The following is a 15,834-nucleotide window of genomic DNA, read 5'->3' as shown; positions in this document are numbered from 1 at the left end:
GCACATTTTGAGTTTGCGAAAAGGCTTCTGGGAGACTCACAAAATGTATGGAGGAAGGTGCTCTGGTCTGATGAGACTAAAATTGAACTTTTTGGCCATCAAAGAAAAGGCTATGTCTGGAGCAAACCCAGCACATCACATCACCCAAAGAACACCATCCCCACAGTGAAACATGGTGGTGGCAGCATCATGCTGTGGGGATGTTTTTCAGCAGTCGGGACTGGGAAACTGGTCAGAGTTGAGGGAAAGATGGATAGTGCTAAATGCAAGGATATCTTTGAGCAAAACTTGTACCACTCTGTGTGTGATTTTAGGCTAAGACGAAGGTTCACCTTTCAGCAGGACAATGACCCCAAACACACTGCTAAAGCAACACTTGAGTGGTTTAAGGGGCAACATGTAAATGCTTGCAAAATTAGTGGAAAAGTTTACCCAGGGGGCTTTTGAGCAGCAAAATATTTCTGAAACAATGTTTAGTAACCATGTTTAGTAAAAGTGTTATTTAACCACTTGCCACCCGCCCTATTGCAGAATGACGGCGGCAAAGTGGTTTGATATCCCTGATCGGACGTCATATAACGTGATCAGGAATATCGAGCCGCTGCGCGCCCCCATTGCGGCGATCGTTGTTGCGGGGTGTCAGTCTGACACCCTGCAACACCGATCTAGGTAAAGAGTCTCTGACGGAGACTCTTTACCATGTGATCAGCCGTGTCCAATCACGGCTGATCACGATGTAAATAGAAAGAGCCGGTGATCGGCTTTTCCTCCCTCGCGTCTGACAGATGCGAGTAGAGGAGAGCCGATGGGCTGCTCTCCTGACAGGGGGGTCTGTGCTGATTGTTTATCAGCACAGCCCCCCTTTGGATCCTACCCAGGACCACCAGGGAAGCCGCCCAGGACCACCAGGGAAGCGATCCACACTGGACCACCAGGTATGCCCCTAGACCACCAGGGAAATTCCTTTGAGTGCCCAGGCAGCTGCCAATCTGTGCCCAGGCAGCTGCCAGTCAGTGCCCACTTCAATGCCTACCACAGCCAGTGCCACCAGGGATGCCCATCAGTGCCTCATATCAGTGCCCATCAGTGCCCAGCAGTGCCGCCTATCAGTGCCCATCAGTGCCCAGCAGTACCGCCTATCAGTACCGCCTATCAGCGCCACCCTATCAGTGCCCAGCAGTGCCGCCTTTCATTGCCCATCAGTGTCGCCTATCAGTGCCCATCAGTGCCAACCAGTGCCACCCAGTGCTAACCATCAGTGCTACCTATCAATGCCCATCAGTGCTGCATATGAGTGCCACCCATCAGTGCCGCCTGCCAGTGCCCATCAGTGCCGCATATCAGTTCCCATCGTCAGTGCCCGTCAGTACCCGCTCATTGGTGCCACCTCATCGGTGCTGCCGTATCAGTGCCTGTCAGTGCCGCCTTATCTGTGCCCATCAGTGAAAGAGAAAACTTACTTATTTACAATTTTTTTTAACAGAAACAAAAGCAAAACTTTTATTTTTTTCAAAATTTTCGGTCTTTTTTTATTTGTTTAGCAAAAAATAAAAACCGCAGAGGTGATCAAATACCACCAAAAGAAAGGTCTATTTGTGGGAACAAAATGATAAAAATTTAGTTTGGGCACAGTGTAGCATGACTGTGCAATTGTCATTCAAACTGCGACAGCGCTGAAAGCTGAAAATTGGTCTGGGCAGGAAGGTGTCTAAGTGCCCTGTATTGAAGTGGTTAATTCAGACATAGAATGCATTACATAGATACAATCAATATCACATAAAATTTCCAGTAGTCGACACAAGCTACAACAAAGGACCATCTCCCATGGCAATCAATTCATTAAAAAAGTTCTAATTGTACAGTTACATTGTATCAATACTATCCATATGAATCCCCATGAATACCCCAATGCATTTCAACCCTTCTTCCTTTTCTGGTCTTCTTCAGGGGGGGTTTAAATTCTAAAGAGATACATCAAAAAATTCCATTAGGATTTTCTACAATATACAAAACATGATAGATCATTTCGTGATATTTTGAAAGTTTTGAAAGTACATCTCCATACATATGGCGAAGCACTTACCATTTGGGAATAGGAAAGTGGGCTTGTGTCGCATAGTTTGACATAATAAAAACCGTTGCGTGCGGTGGTCCCACAATGTTGCTCATTTCCTCTGTCACCTCTGGGCGCGTCCATAGTCCAAGGGGCTTGCAAGGAGCCATGCATTTGGACCCAGTGGGGAAGGTGTAGGGCGAGGCACCTGTAATTTGATATTTGTAAAAATTAATATGTAGTCAGCGGGTGTCAGGTGAGTTTTCCGTATTGTCCTATGTAGCCAGACAGCTTAATGTTCAAAACAATTAATAGGGTGGTCTCCATTAATATTGTCCCTTTGCTCATATTTTAATAATTTTTGGATCTAAATTGTGATATGTAAATATATGATGGGTTGAACTGAGTATATAGAGTACTTGATGAACAAAAATCACTTTAAACAAGCTCTATATTTTCATGCCTCACCTTACGAAGGTGATGATACTGGGTGGTGGGATAGTATGTGAAAAAAAATTAATTAAGTGATGGGATCTATGTGATAAAGTGTAACATCAATGGAATGTTATTGATAAGTGCCAAAAGCATGTAAATGCTTTGGAATGGCCTAGTCAAAGCCCAGACCTCAATCCAATAGAAATTCTGTGGTCAGACTTAAAGATTGTTGTTCACAAGTGCAAACCATCCAACTTGAAGAAGCTGGAGCAGTTTTGCAAGGAGGAATGGGCAAAAATCCCAGTGGCAAGATGTGGCAAGCGCATAGAGACTTATCCAAAGCAACTTGGAGCTGTGAAAGCCGCAAATGGTGGCTCTACAAAGTATTGACTTTAGAGGGTTGAATAGTTATGCTTATTGACTTTTTCTGTTATTTTGTCCTATTTGTTGTTTGCTTCACAATAAAAAAAAAAATTTCAAAGTTGTGGGCATGTTCTGTAAATTAAATGATGCAAATCCTCAAACAATCCATGTTAATTCCAGGTTGTGAGGCAACAAAGCTCGGAAAATGCCAAGGGGGTGAATACTTTTGCAAGGCACTGTATATAATTATAAACAATGTACAAAAAATGAATAATTTTATTTATATTCAGCTTACTTCTTTCACATGTATAATAAAAAAAAAAAAAAAACTGCATAGTGGCATAGGTCATATCACAAACAACAGCTTTCGTTATGTCTTGAGTCATAGGAAAGTGGAGAAAATAACTGTCACATCTGTAGAAAAAAGACCTTTCAATTTCCACATTTTTTAAGATAAGACACGTTTGTATTTCAAATTAAAAGCTGTAAAGCACTTTTTAGATGTGATACAGTTTTTTTAATAATGCAACTAGTGAAAATCGTGTAAATACATAATTTTGGTTTAATATGAACTTCCAGTAAAGCATAATTTGGGCAAAATCAGGGGTGCTGCATTCACTTGTGCAGATCAGGAACGTTCTGTAAATTATAGTACTTCTCAGCAATATGCTGCAAGTAACACATCTATACATAGAAAAAAAACGATCCACCAATCCAGCAGATTTATCTATTGTGAAGAGGTTGACTTCCCTTTCCTACTGTATATCCCCACACTACTCCTAATGATACACTATACTGTATGTAATCTTGCATATGGATAATTCAGCAACAGTTAACACCCTAGTGAAATCATTAAACACAAAAAAGTATATATATACTGTATAATAGATAGTGCAGACCTACTTAATCAGTTTTTTTAGATAAAAATAATTGTTACCTTACATGTAAAAATGCACATAAAAATAAACCCAAACATATAATCATTGTGAATATAAATACAGATACAAAACAAAACCAAAGAAATTCCTATTTCAGCTTACCGGCCAGCCTGCAGCCAAACAAATTACCCTGTCTAACGGTATGTGTTAAAAACCAGGGGTTCACTTTGCACACATTTGCAAATACAGTACATGCGTAAGCTGCAGAGCCACTTTATGGCACCTCAGTATTCTCTGTTGTCCTAACTCCAAATTTTGGGAGCCTCCACAGTGGAAGCACATGCATTATAATGGATAGGCGGAGGGCAGGTGAACCTGGAGGGAGCCCACCTTAAAGGCACAGGGGAGCACTGGACACCCAGCACATAGCATAATGGCAGCAAAGGTTTCCAGTGCATCCCCTCACCAGTATTCCAATAGTACAAACAAATGAGCACTGCCCTCACCTACGTATAACTGGCCTTTGCAGCAGGGAGCACATGGAAGGGCAATGCAGGCTAAACAAAACCAAAGAAATTCCCAACTTACCGACCAGCCTGCAACCAATCATTCCATCTAACAGTATGCGTTTAAAACCGGGGTTTAGTTTGCACACATTTGCAAATACCCTTCATGGCACCCCAGTATTTTCTGCAGTCCTAACTCCACATTTTGAGAGCCTCCACAGGAAGCACATATATGTGCTATGTGCTCGGTGTCCAGTGCAACCCTATGCTTTTAACCCTTTCGCTGCCAGGCCCTGAGCTCCATTTTGTACACTCATGTGGCCAGACCATTTTTACACTTTTTCCTTTGCTTTTTTATTTTTCACTTATAGCTTTCAGAATTTGGGAAAGACCCCCCAATACATATATTTTCTGAAAGCACATGATCAGTAGAATAAAAAGAAGGTGCTACTGATTTTTTTACACCCTGCGGTATTTGCGCAAATGTTTATCAAAGCAATATATTTGCAAAAAATACACTAAAACCATTATTAGCAGATAAAAACACGGCAAATTTTACAAAAGTCCTAGTAAATATAAAAGCTTAACCTGTAATGAGTTAATAAATAACAAATATTTGTAACTTTTAAATTGCGCCTTTTTGTGAAATGGTGAAGATTGAACAGACGCAAAAGTGTAAATATCTATGTTTCTCAAAAAGTCTGAAGGTTTTCATTTTTCCCTTACAGCTTTCAGAATTTGTGAAAGACCCCCAAAACCATATATTTTCTGAAAGCATGTGACCTCTAGAATAAAAAGAAGGTGCTACTAATGTTTTAGACCCCAGTGTATTTGCGCAAATGTTTATCAAACCAATATATTGGCAAAAAATACACTAAAACCATTATAAGCAGATAAAAACACAGATAATTTTACAAAATGCCTGCTAAATCCCTATTAAATATAAAAGCTTAAACTGTATGGAGTTAATAAATATCAAAAAGTTTTAATTTTTACATTAAGCCTTTTGCAAAATGGTGGAAATCGAACGTACCCAATAATTTCTCTAAAAATCTGTTTTTTATTTTTCACTTACAGCTTTCATAATTTATAAAGACCCCTCAAACTAGACATTTTCTAAAACCACATGACCTGTAGAATAAAAAAAAAATTTAAAAAAGTGCTATTGATTTTTTGGGCCCTGCAATAATTGCGCAAATGTTCATCATGTCGCTATTTTCACTAAAAATACACTAAAATCAGTAATATTGCACATAAACACAACATAACTTACAAATCTCCTGCTAAATTAGTACTAAAGCCTCATTCACATGTGGCATTCTAAAGTGTATGCCCATGGAGGGCAATGTTTTCCCGCCCAGGGATGCACAGGTGTTCCATGCATCCCCATACAGGCAGTCCCATTTATGTAAATTGGGATGCAACGGCTGCACAGGCATAGCTGCTGTTCCCAATCTGACATTCGTGTGGGTGTGGGTACATGACCCCAAACGCAGACAGTGTGAGCTCAGGGATATGCATGCAGACATACATGGATGTAAAATTGGGAGCATCAGCTCTGTTCGTGCAGGTACTACATCCCAAATTACATCAATGGTACTGCCTGCACAGAGATGCACGGAACACCTGTGCATCCCTGTAAAGGTACGCTTTGTATGCCCTGTGTGAACAAGGCCTTAGGCCCCTTTCACACAAGGACACCAATTGGGTCTGCATGTCCGTTTTTCAGGCGGGCAAAATCGGACCACCCATTGTTCTCTATGAAGAGACTGAGGTAAATTGACATGTGCCCACTAAAAACAGACGGATGGGGATTCCATTCCCCATCCATCTAGCAGATCAGATCGGATGGCATCCCATGATAGACAGGTGGTCCGTTTCCATCCCACTGTCCCATAGAGAACAGCGGGCTGTGTCCGTGTCTGCTCTGCATCAGGGGAGCAGACAGGGACCTGTCATTGGCCTGCTCAGCGGGGATCAGCAGACAGATCCCTTGCTGAACAGGCGGATCTGCTTGACAGGGTCCGCTCCAGGAGCGGCCGGTCCATTAGGGGTGAAGGGGCGACATCCCCCTGCAGGGCGAGGGAATCATGTATGAGTTTTTTTTCAAGCCACATGATTAGAGCCTGAGGCTCTAATTGGCTTGAAAAAGGTTGGGCTCGGGACGCAAAGTATTGCACCCCAAACCCACCCACTTGTGATAATGGGGAATGAATATTTGCTATCGTCTTCCGGCTTCTCCTCCTGGCCAATCAGGATGGATCGGGTTGGCCGGGAGGAGAAGCTGAGATGGTAAGATATCAGAGGTCTAAACAGACATATCTCTTTTTTTGAGACAGAGAAAGGGACTGAAGATAGTTATTTTCTCTGTATCGCTTTACTTGAATGAAAGGAATCTGTATAGAGATTCCATTCATTCATAAACTCACAGTCTGATACATAGTAACTCTTGCGGTTACTATTATCAGATGTCAGTGGGCATATAGGAGCGATCATAGTGATCACTGCATGCTCCCATGGTGCTACATTAAGGGGGTGGTAAACACATGTTTACCAAGCCCCCCAAAGCCCAAACATCACCCCCCCGCCGCGATCCCCAGCCTGTCAGTTTACAGGAGCAGAAGCTGCAGGCCACAGGAGGGGAGGAAGAGATGCCGCCAAAGCAGGGATGGATCGAGGGGGGGCGGTATAGGGGGCTATCTGAGTGATAGGGTGACACATCTGGACCCCCCCCCCAAGCCCCAAGTAGCACCTGAAGCCAGCGGGAGCGGCAGAGGTGTGATTCCGGCTTATGATGGTGGCTGCTGGGGGATCGGATTTGGGGGGGTCTAATCGGGTGTGGTGAAAAAAGGGCAGGCAGTGGGACTTTAAATGAGCCAGTTGACAGGTTGGGGTTAAGATAAAAAAAGTTCAAGTTTATTGCATAAAAATCATACTGGTGTATATTACATGTAAAAGGTTGCTTGTGCATGTGCACCAGGCATGTCCTACATAAATACATGTATATAAAACAATCAACATGATATCTGAGCAATGAATAGGTAACACATATGTCATATAGAAATTATACATATAAAACTGGGAAGCACAAGACAACATGATGTAAAAAATGATGCATAAAAAATTGATAAGAGTAGGATCCTATAGAAAGCACGGTGGCTACATCCTTGGTGTCCGACGTGTTTCTGTGAATACACTTCTTCAGGGGCGGATGCTATAGGATTTCTGAAATAACAAAGTATAATGGCATCAGGAAGTAGACTAAGTGCAGCCAGAAAAGACAGTATGTCAATTTCTGGATACTTACAAACGTAACCAAACTATGGTGTGGTGCAAGGACTGGGCCAAAAAGGGTTTCCCTTCCCCAGAGCTGAGGTGGCAAGGGATCCAACACATGACAGGCGCAAACAGGCATCATCCACAGAGCGCAAACCATCTCCTCCACAAGGTAGCCAATAATTGATCAAAATGATGGAAAGGATATCTGAAATGGATAAGTAAATCCATTAAGATACACCAGAAGTGCTAAACTTGAGAGTAGGAGAGGTAGGGACTTGAAGATAAAGTCACGGAATGTTACCTTTGATGTGCTAAAGACAGAATCGCATCAGCGCCACGCATTGCTCCCGCACATGACGTCACTGGTTGGCACCGTTGTGCGGGCGCAGACCTTTCCATCTGGAAGATGGACGTGGTGGCGCCAGTCATGGGCGGGTTCCGCCGCCCAGACAGGGGCCCTGCCCCATGCCTCGTCAGCCCAGCGTGATGTTGGTGGTAATCGCCGGCGCAGGCGGGTTGCATATCAGGCGTCCCCCCTGGCGCAGTCCTCTCTTCCACACACGTGCAGACGCCACAGCTCTGGAAAGCTTCTGTCTTTAGCACATCAAAGGTAACATTCCGTGACTTTATCTTCAAGTCCCTACCTTTCCTACTCTCAAGTTTAACACTTCTGGTGTATCTTAATGGATTTACTTATCCATTTCAGATATCCTTTCCATCATTTTGATCAATTATTGGCCACCTTGTGGAGGAGATGGTTTGCGCTCTGTGGATGATGCCTGTTTGCGCCTGTCATGTGTTGGATCCCTTGCCACCTCAGCTCCGGGGAAGGGCAACCCTTTTTGGCCCAGTCCTTGCACCACACCATAGCTTGGTTACGTTTGTAAGTATCCAGAAATTGACATACTGTCTTTTCTGGCTGCACTTAGTCTACTTCCTGATGCCATTATACTTTGTTATTTCAGAAATCCTATAGCATCTGCCCCTGAAGAAGTATATTCACAGAAACGCGTTGGACACCAAGGAAGTAGCCACCGTGCTTTCTATAGGATCCTACTCTTATCAATTTTTTTATGCATCATTTTTTAGACTCATTTTTTACATCATGTTGTCTTGTGCTTCCCAGTTTTATATATGACATATGTGTTACCTATTCATTGCTCAGATATCATGTTGATTGTTTTATATACATGTATTTATGTAGGACATGCCTGGTGCACATGCACAAGCAACCTTTTACATGTAATATACACCAGTATGATTTTTATGCAATAAACTTGAACTTTTTTATCTTAACCCCAATCTGTCAACTGGCTCATTTAAAGTCACACTGCCCCCCTTTTTTTCCCTTTGAACCCGGGATGGAGGCACTATCCCATGCCTCATTTAAAGTCCCAAAATTTTCCATTATCACCTAATTGGGTGTGGGGGGAGGTCAGTGCTGGGGGGGAAGGTGATAGGAAAGGAGAGTGGGGGGAGTAGTTTTAGGTGGAAGGGAGCTGCAGGAGGTAGAGAGGATGGGGACAGGGAAGCGGTGGCATGGAGGGGGGGTCACATTAGGGGTTAATAACTCTGATCAGCGGGTTGTAATCCGCTGATCAGCATTATAGAATTGTTCAGCAGAGTCTGAGTCTGAACGGTTCCGATATAAGCTTATGGTCATTGAAGTGACCATAAGCTTATAGGAGAGGGAGAAAGAGGTCCAGACGCCGTACTGACCTGGCCACCTGCAGGCCCATTTGTAGGTCCATACAGCGTATGGACTTGGCAGTAAAAGGGTTAAGGAAGGTTGGGCTTCTTCCAGGCTCACCTGCCCTCTGCCTATCCATTATAATGCATAGAAACCCAGGGATTGGCTAAGCCCTGCTAAATATCCAGGCTGGATAGTTGAAATTCTCCTGACCTAAGCTCTAGAAGCTTCTTCTAAAGGCTGGAGGGAACAATCAAGCTCTCAGTCTGTGGAGCTCTGAACATATCAAACTAAATAATTACAAAAAGCTACATTTATCTAGCAACATACCTAAGATGGTGCCACACATAGTAGCCAGGGGTAGAGCTATAGAGCTATTCTGCTTGATATGTTCTGTGCATACCAGTGTGATCCTTTTTAGAAAGTCTACCTAGATTATTATTTTTTTTTTAATATTGTTGATTTTTTTTGTGGGAATTTTGATTCTCCAAAATAATTTTATATATATAAACGTTAAAGGTTTTTCATTACCACTGCGTTTATTATTTATCGAGTAATAAATATGTATAAAAATACAGTATATGTATATTTATCTTTTATTTATCTTTTTTATTGTTTTTTTTTTATATTATATTTTACTGGTTATTATGGCAGTTGTCGACTGTTTTCTTTTTAAAAAACGTAATTCGTGTTCAGTGCTTCCTTGCCTTCAAGAATGTCCAGGAGGACACAACGCATCGGGTGGGAGCAGCCTGTGACATCATCATGCAGGGCGAACTCAATGTGAGACGGATAGAGTCCGTATCTAGTAACAATTGTTTACTGGAGAGTTTTGCTTATATGAGTAACTCTGTTATACATATGTGAGTGTGATTTTAGAAAATGATTCTAATAAATATATAGTGAGAATTATGTTTTTTTTTCTGTTTTTCCTTATGAGTATATTGGGCAATAAGCAGTTCTCAGAAAAAGGCCCAGATTCCTCAAGAAAACCTGTGGAGGCTTTGGTATTACTGTATATGATCTGTTAACACTGAGGTCCACTGAAATAGGTGAGGGCAAAACTGAGCACTTGGATGGATGGAACCAGCTTGCTGGGAAATTTTTGATTTCTAACACTGGATGATTTTTGTGAAATATTGCACTTACTTCATGTTTCACAACCATCTGGGACTGTTTGAACTTGTATTACTTTTATTTATTTTTTGCATAAAGAGTACTTACTGGCTTGTGTATGCACATTATGGGGGGAATTTACTAAAACTGGTGCACACAGTATCTGATGCAGCTGTGCATAGCAACCAATCAGCTTCTAGGTTTTATTGTCAAAACTTAAAGCAGAACTAAACCCTCCAGTTCTTTTCAACCAAGAAAGCTGCAATCTCATTCTGTGTTTGATCTGTAACTGCCATGGTGCTGCACATGTGATCAGTTATGATACCAGCCATCTGATGGTTTGACAGTTTGGTTGTGAGCACAAGCTAATGTCACAGCATTCCCGGCATGCCTGGAATACACAGTAAATGTTTTTCGAAACCTTTAAAGCAATGGGTTTAGTTCCACGTTAATTGAATAAGCTGAAGTTAGATGCTGATTGGTTAGTATACTAGTATACACAGCTAAACCGTATTCTCTTTGTGCACCAGTTTTAGTAAATCTACCCCTGTATATACAATATTTGCAAAAGTTTTAGGCAGGTGTGAAGAAATGCCATAAAGTAAGAATGCTTTCAAAAATATGTATTTTAATTGTTTATTTTAATCAATTTACAAAATGCAAAGTGAGCAAACAGAAGAAAAATCTAAATTAAATCAATATTTGGTGTGACTACCCTGTGGCTTCAAACCAGCACCAATTCCTACACTTGCACACTTTGTACACTTGCACAAAGTCAGGGAATTTGTAGGATTAGAGTCAGGTGTATGACTAACCAATTATACCATATCAAGCAGGTGCTAATGATCATTCATTTCATATGTAGATTGAAACACAGCTGTTAACTGAAACAGAAACAGCTGCATAGGTGGGATAAAACTGGGCGAGGAACAGCCAAACTGTGCTACTAATGTAGGTTGTGGAAGACAGTTTCATGTCACAGGTCAAACGCCATGACAAGACTGAGCACAAAAACAAAAACACAAGGTAGTAATACTGAATCAGCAAGGTCTCTCCCAGGCAAAGTTTTCAAAGCAGCCCGGGGTTTAAAGATGGGCTGTTCAAGCTCTTTTTAATGCTGTGTACACACAAGCGGACTTTTCAGCATCAAAGGTCCGACGGTCTTTCCGACGGACTTTTGACGGAGTTACGACGGACTTTCGAATGACCGAACTTGGACACACACGAAAGGACTAAAGTCCGTTCGAAAGTCCGTTGGTTTGAACGTGATGACGTACGAAGTGACTAGAATAAAGAAGTTCATAGCCAGTAGCCAATAGCTGCCCTTGCATCGTTTTTTGTCCGTCGGACTAGCATACAGACGAACTGATTTTTCGGCCGGAAAGATTTGAAACATGTTCCAAATCTAAAGTCCGTCTGATTTTCGACAGAAAAGGTCTGCTGAAGGTTCGATGAAGCCCACACACGGTCGGATTGTCCAACGGATTTGTTCCGTCGGACCAGTCCGGTCGAAGAGTCCGGTCGTGTGTACACAGCATTAGAAGCACAAAGGAACGGGTACTGTAGACCCAGTGGTTGACCAAGGAAACTTGGTCATGCATATTTCCCTTTGAAGTTGAAAGCTGTCCAGCAGTGTCATGAGCATAGAACTGGCAGAAACCAGTGGGAACCAAGTACAACCATCTACTCTCCGGAGGAGTCTGGCCAGAAGTAGTCTTCATGGAAGAATTATGGCCAAAAAGCCATACCACTAACAAGGCTGTGACTCAACTATGCATGTAAACATAGGAACTGGGATGCAGAAAATTGGCAGAAGGCGCTCTGGACAGATGAGTCCTGATTTTAAATATTTGACTGTAGCAGGAGGCAGTTTGTTGGAGGGCTGGAGAGGTACAATAATGAGTGTCTGCAGGCAACAGTGAAGCATTGAGGAGGTTCAAGTTTGTGGCTGCATTTCTGCAAAAGGAGTTGGTGATTTGGTCAGGATCAATGGTGTGCTCGATGCTGAGAACACAGGCAGATACTTATCCATCATGTCATACCATTAGGAAGGTGTGTGATTGGCCCCAATTTATTCTGCAGCAGGACAATGTCCCCAAACATACAGCCAATGTCATTAGGAACTATTTTCGGCTTAAAGAAGAACAAGGAGTTCTGGAAGTGATGGTTTGGCCCCCAAAGAACTCTGATCTCAACATCAAGTATGTCTGGGATTACATGACAAGACAGAAGGATTTGAGACAGCCTACAACAGAAGATCTGTGCTTAGCTCTCCAAGATGTTTGGAACAACCTACCTGCCAAGTTCCTTCAAAAACTGTGCAAGAGTGCCTAGAAGAATTAAAGAATTGATGCTGTTTTGAAGGCAAAGGGTGGTCACACCAAATATTGATTTGATTTAGATTTCTCTTCTGTTCATTTATTTTTTGCTCCATAAGACACACCTGACCATAAGATGCACCTAGGTTTTAGAGGAGGAAAACAAAACAAAAAATATTCTGAACCAAATGATGTACTAAAATATTTACCAATGAAAAAAGAAGGGGGGAGTGGTGCACTTATTCAATATAGTGTGCCTTTTACCATAAAACCCAAAAATAAAATAAAATAAAATAAAATAAAGTGCAAAAAAAGTCCAAGTAAAACCAAATGGTAGGAATCAGTTTATATAGAGATGGATGGAGATCTCATAGAACGGTAACTTGATAGAAGGAAAACAAAGCATCAGTCCAAAATCATTTGTAAAATTTATAGATTGGCCGCTCACCTCCAACAATGACCAAAAGGTCAAATGCTCTGTGAAGTTTCAATAGGGTATCAATAGAGTACCAATATAAACAAAGTCAACCAGCGCAAAACCCCAAACCCTAACGAAAAGCAGCTGTGGTACTGAGGGTAAATTTATCAAATCCCATAGAATGACATATAAAAAAGGCAGTACAGCGCATACATAAAAGAATGAATAGGCAAAGCTAAAAAGTCCAATAAAAGTAGGATGCAGGCAAAGTTCAATAAATCCTCCGGTGACAAAGTGACATGAGAAAACAGGGTGACTGTGGTGACAAAACATGGACCTCCACCTTCGGTAGTAATGGCCGCTCACCTCAATGGATGGACCCCTGAGTGAATCAGTCAGGTCAAAACGGCTGTTCCCTCACAGGGATAATAACACAGGAGATGAATGCACAATCAGATATCAGCAACAGCAGCTTCAAATAGCAGACACCCAGGCAGTATTCACATGTAAGAGATTTAAAAAGGATCTAGTGCTCTCTGAATGATACTCAAGCAGGTTTATTTAAAATAAGCGAAAATACACTCACAATGTAATGCACTGTGCCCCAGTGCGAAGGATAACAGCATGGATGCAATAGATAATGGATGTCCCATTCAGGATGGACGAGCGGAGCGCGGGTGACGTCACGAACAAGGCACGTACACAATGCCGTACGCGTTACGTCCCTAAAAGTGGGCGGGACTTCCTCAGCGGCCGCTGAGGAAGTCCCGCCCACTTTTAGGGACGTAACGCGTACGGCATTGTGGAGGATCTGAAAAAAAGAATTGTTGCTCTACATAAAGATGGCCTAGGCTATAAGAAGATTGCCAAGGCCCTAAAACTGGGCTGCGGAACGGTGGCCAAGACCATTCAGTGGTTTAACAGGACAGGTTCCACTCAGAACAGGCCTCGCCATGGTCGACCAAAGAAGTTGAGTGCACGTGCTCAGCGTCATATCCAGAGGTTGTCTTTGGGAAATAAATGTATGAGTGCTGCCAGCATTGCTACAGAGGTTAAAGGGGTGGGGGGTCAGTCTGTCAGTGCTCAGACCATACACCGCACACTGAATCAAATTGGTCCGCATGGCTTTTGTCCCAGAAGGAAGCCTCTTCTAAGGATGATGCACAAGAAAACCTGCAAACAGTTTGCTTAAGTCAAGCAGACTAAGGATATGGATTACTGGAACCATGTCCTGTGGTCTGATGAGACCAAGATAAACTTATTTGGTTCAGATGGTGTTGAGCGTGTGTGGCAGCAACCAGGTGAGGAGTACAAATAGAAGTGTGTCTTGCCTACAGTCAACATGGTGATGGGAGTGTCATGGTCTGGGGCTGCTTGAGTGCTGCTGGCACTGGGTAGTTAAAGTTCATTGGGGGAACCATGAATGACAACATGTACTGTGACATACTGCATGATCCCCTCCCTTCAGAGACTGGGCTGCGGGGCAGTATTCCAAAATGATAACAACCCCAAACACACCTGCAAGACGACCGCTGCCTTGCTAAAGAAGCTGAGGGTAAAGTTGATGGACTGGCCAAGCATGTCTCCAGACCTAAACCCTATTGAGCATCTGTGGGGCATCCTCAAACAGATGGTGGAGGAGCACAAGGTCTCTAACATCCACTAGCTCCGTGATGTCGTCATGGAGGAGTAGAAGAGGACTCCAGTGGCAACCTGTGAAGCTCTAGTGAACTCCATTCCCAAGAGGGTTAAGGCAGTGCTGGAGAATAATGGTGGCCACACAAAATATTGACACTTTGGGCCCAATTTGGACATTGTGTTTAGTTATTTTGAGGGGACAGGAAATTTGCATTGTTATACAAATTGTACAGTCACTACTTTACATTGTAGTGAAATGATGTCCACCTGTGTGCAATATAAGTGTCACATTATCTGTCATTACATATGCACACCTTTTTGAAAGGCCCCATAGGCTGCAACACCTAAGCAAGAGGCACCAATAACCAAACACTGCCATGAAGACCAAGGAACTCTCCAAACTAGTAAGGGACAATGTTGTTGAGAAGTACAAGTCAGGGTTAGGTTATAAAAAAAATCCAAATCTTTGATGATCCCTAGGAGCACCATCAAATCTATCACAACCAAATGGAAAGAACAAAACTCACGGACCAGGCAAGGAGGGCATTAATCAGAGAGGCAGCACAGAGACCTAAGGTAACCCTGAAGGAGCTGCAGAGTTCCACAGCAGAGACTGGAGTAGATAGGGCAACAATAAGCTGTACGCTCCATAGAGTTGGGATTTATGGCAGAGTGGCCAGAAGAAAGCCATTACTTTCAGCAAAAAACAAAATGGCACGTTTTGAGTTTGCAAAAAGTCATGTGGGAGACTCCCAAAATGTATGGAGGAAGGTGCTCTGGTCTGATGAGACTAAAATTGAACTTTTTGGCCATCAAAGAAAACGCTATGTCTGGTGCAAACCCAACACATCACATCACCCAAAGAACATTATTCCCCTATGGTGAAAGATGGTGGTGGCAGCATCATGCTGTGGGGATGTTTTTCTTGTACAAAGGTTTTTATTGAAAATATATCAACAGAAAAGTACAAAACAGTGATGGATACATAATAAATGAACAGGTACATGGCTGCCGGTAACCGGCCATTAGAGCTAATGATCAAAAATTTAAGCCTGGTCTCAGGCGACTCTAAGCCGAGGCCAGGCGACATACCAAGGCATATCCCCATCTCGTGTTTACTGGCGTAACGATATAGAACCA

The 15,834-nt window shown here is 42.6% G+C and overlaps 1 long non-coding RNA gene across 3 annotated transcripts in view; it reads right to left on the bottom strand.

The window, feature by feature from the left end:
- Positions 1-1,498: 1,498 nt before the first annotated feature.
- Positions 1,499-15,834, bottom strand: part of LOC141139117 (uncharacterized) — a 150,001-nt gene continuing 135,665 nt past the window's right edge. For all 3 annotated transcript variants that reach the window (XR_012243718.1, XR_012243719.1, XR_012243720.1), the window contains 2 exons: positions 2,084-2,261; positions 1,499-1,961 (listed from right to left, as the gene is read on the bottom strand). This is a non-coding gene — a long non-coding RNA (uncharacterized lncRNA). The remainder of the gene's footprint in view (positions 1,962-2,083; positions 2,262-15,834) is intronic.

Source organism: Aquarana catesbeiana, linkage group LG04 (genome assembly GCF_042186555.1).
Source record: "Aquarana catesbeiana isolate 2022-GZ linkage group LG04, ASM4218655v1, whole genome shotgun sequence".
Lineage (NCBI taxonomy): Eukaryota > Metazoa > Chordata > Amphibia > Anura > Ranidae > Aquarana > Aquarana catesbeiana.
Note: the sequence above shows the minus strand (reverse complement) of the source record. Positions and strands in the feature narration are given on the sequence as shown.